This window comes from Gossypium raimondii, chromosome 9 (assembly GCF_025698545.1).
Source record: "Gossypium raimondii isolate GPD5lz chromosome 9, ASM2569854v1, whole genome shotgun sequence".
Lineage (NCBI taxonomy): Eukaryota > Viridiplantae > Streptophyta > Magnoliopsida > Malvales > Malvaceae > Gossypium > Gossypium raimondii.
In genome coordinates this window covers 29,678,522-29,682,334 of record NC_068573.1, presented here as the reverse complement: position 1 = coordinate 29,682,334, position 3,813 = coordinate 29,678,522, and positions in this window count along the sequence as shown.

Sequence of the window (3,813 nt, the reverse complement as noted above, 5' to 3'; positions counted from 1 at the left end):
GTGACGAGTTGTGGTGTTTGATTTTAAACTGACTGCAGACTTCTGATATCGTGCTGTTGTTCAAATTTAATGCATTGTCAGATATAATCTTTTCTTGCATTCCATACCGACATATGATTTCTTTCTTCAAGGTTTTGCTGACTGCAGACTTTGTGACATTAGCATATGAAGCTACTTCTACCCACTTGGTGAAGTAATCGATGACCACAAATATGAATCGATGTTCGTTAGAAGCTTGTGGCGAGATTAGCCCAATGACATCCATACCCTACATAGAGAAAGGCCATTGAGAAGTCATAACATGAAGAGGTAAAGGAGGTACATAAATTTTATCTCCATAAATTTGGCACTTATGACATCTCTTAACATAACTGATGAAATCTCCTTTCATGGTGGACCAATAATATCCAAATCTCATAATTTGCCTAACCATTGTGAAACCATTAGCATGTGTTCCGCAGACATCCTCATGGACTTCTTTCAAGATCTTTTTAGCCTCAACAGCATACACACATCTTAATAGCACTTGATCTTTTCTTTTTTTATATAAGATCTCCCCATCTAAGACGTAGTCACTGGCCAGTCTTCTCAACGTCCTTTTATCATTCTCAGTGGCTTGGTCAGGGCATTCACTATTCTTCACATATGGCAGTATATCATGGTACCAAGGGTGATCATCTTTTTCCTCTTCTTTGATGTTACAACAATGAGCCGGAGCCTCATAAATACTCATCTGGATAAGTTTTACATCCTTTTATTTGTTCACTTTGACCATGAAAGCTAGAGTAGTCAGGGCGTCGGCCATCTGATTTTTATCTCGCGGAAGGTAGTAGAAGGTGATGTCATCAAACTCCTTAATTAGTTCAAGGACCAGCCTTTTATATTCAATCAACTTGAGATCTCTTGTCTCCCATTCACCATTGAGTTGATAGATCATTAATGTAGAATCCCCATATACCTCTAGCACTTCGACCTTGTGTTCTATGGCCGCTCGGATACCCATGATGCATGCTTCATATTCTGTCATATTATTTGTGCAATCAAAATCCAATTTACTAGTAAAAGGATAATGATCTCCGTTTGGAGATACTAGGACTGCCCCGATTCAGTTACCCATAGCGTGTGACACTGTCAAAATTTAGTTCCTATAGATGTTCTTCTTGAACATCTTCTTCAGTAGTTGCAACATATATTAGATCTTCATTTGGGAAATAAAAGTTCAAAAGCTTGTAATCTTCTAGAGCTCTACTAGCTAGAAAATCTGCTATTGCACTCCCTTTTACTGCATTCTAGTTTATATAGACTATATCAAATTCGGAAAGCAAAATTTTCCATGGGGTCATTCTTCCATTTAGAGCAGTCGACTACATCATGTACTTTAGAGGGTCCATTTTTTAGATTAGCCAAGTTGTATGGTACAACATGTACTGTCTCAGTCTCTGGGTTGTCTAGATTAAGATACAGCACAACTTTTCAATTGGCGAATATCTTGTCTCACATTCAGTAAAATTCTTACTGCAGTAATATATCGCTATTTCTTTTCTCCCTAACTCATCGTGTTGGCCCAGCACGCATCCCATAAAATTCCTGAATATTTTAAGTATAGTATCAATGGTTTATCTAGACTAGGTGGCATCAGTACTGGGGCATTGGACAAGTAATGTTTGTCCTTGTCAAAAGTTTTCTGGTACTCCTCATCCCATGCACCTAGATTATGTTTCTTAAGGAGACAGAATATGGGGTCACATTTCTTAGTTAGTTGTGAAATGAACCGGGCGATATAATTTAACTTTCCTAGGAAACTTCGAACTTTTTTTTGAGTACGCGGCGGAGCCAACTCCTGTATAGCCTTGACTTTATCTGGGTTAATCTCAATCCCCTTTTCACTGGCTACAAATCCTAGCAGTTTACCCGATCTAGCCCCGAAGGTGCATTTTGTTGGATTGAGCTTTAGTTGAAATTTTCTCAAATCTCAAAAATAATTTTCTCATGACTTGTATATACTCATTTTTTGTTCGGGATTTTGCGACCATATCATCGACATAAACTTCGATTTCTTTATGCATCATATCATGAAACAGGGTTACCATGGCTCTTTGATACGTCGCTCCCGCGTTCTTCAGTCCAAATGGCATCATCTTATAGTAAAATGTTCCCCACATGGTTACAAATGTGGTTTTTTTCCATGTCTTCAGGATGTATCTTTATCTGGTTGTATCCTAAAAAGTCATCCATGAAGAAGAACAGTGAGTAATCTACCGTATTGTCCATTAGGGTATCGATATGGGGTAACTGGAAATTATCCTTCGGGCCGGCCTTGTTTAAGTCCCTGTAGTCTATACACATTCGTACTTTTCCATCTTTCTTAGGGACGAGGACTATATTGGCTACCCACTCTGAATATTTAACCACTTGTAAGAAACTAGCATCGAATTACTTCTTGACCTCTTCTTTTATTTTCAGTAAGACGTCGGGCCTTATTATTCGGAGCTTTTGTTGAACTGGCTTGCACTTTTCCTTTATGGGGAGCCGGTGTACCATGATATCAGTATTTAGTCTAGGCATATCTTGATATAACCATGCGAAAATATCTTTGAATTCTTGGAGTAACTCAATGAGGTCTCACTTTGTCTCTACGGTGATACAAGCTCCGATCTTCACCTCTTTCTCTTTTCCTAAGCTCACAATTTCCACTGATTTTATGTAAGTTAGGATTTGTTTCTCATCTTGTTCTACCATCCTTAACAAATCAGAAGATAAGCTACAGTCTCGATTATCTTCAAAATCCTGAGGTTCCTCTAGACACATATCTTGCTCAAAAGGAGATTCTGAGCCAGTAACAGTGTCACTCAATTATTGATATCTGGAAACCTGTTATTGGAACGAAGGAAGACCCAAAGAATAAAAGAATCTAAGAATGATTATTTGTGTGGTATGAGTATGAATGAAATGGAAAAATAGAAGAATATTTGCCAAAATGAGACAAAAAGATGCATTTTATTGAAATAAAGATATTGGACATATGCTTATTTCACAAAAGGATTATTATTGCTTCCAGACTTAGAGTAGTAAACGTGTTTTGAAAATTACTCTGAATTAGTTCTAAAGATTACATGTTTCTTTTCCGCAGTCTAATTGTTCAAAACACTCCCGGGTATGTAAGGGCAAATGCCTGATAAATTGTCTTCCCCAATTAGAATTTGCACCAAAGCTTTGAATTTAGTGCACTCTTGGATTTCATGACCTTCTTCAATGTGGAACTCACAATAGCTCCTCATCCCTTTGGGTATCTCCTCGAATCCTGAATGATTAATCCCATGTCTATCATTTGTTTCAAAACCCATTTTAGTGGGGTTTTTACTTCTCCAACACTGGTTTTGACTTTCTTTCCTCCACTCTCAATTATCGCGTTTACCCTTGGCTCTGAATGACTGGGTAACAGATTTCTTGCCACATTAGGTCCCGATGGATCGTCGAACTTCACAATGCCCATCTCAATGAACCTTTCAATTAACTTTTTAAATGCAGTGTATTTTTCAATTGAATGTCCCGTTATTCCTGCATGGTACTCGCATTGAGCATTTGCATCATACCATTTTGGGAACGGAGGAGGTTACATGGGTTTCAAGTAGAATGGGGATACCACATGCACATAAAACAGATTCTTATATAACTCCCTATATGTTATCGGGATTGGTGTGAACTGGAGTCTTTCAGTGTTTGGCATTGAGTTAGATTCTTGCCTTGAAGGGCCCTGATGGCTGGTTGTTACGGTCCTTGATTGGCTTACAGTGATCGATTTTGAATAGTTTT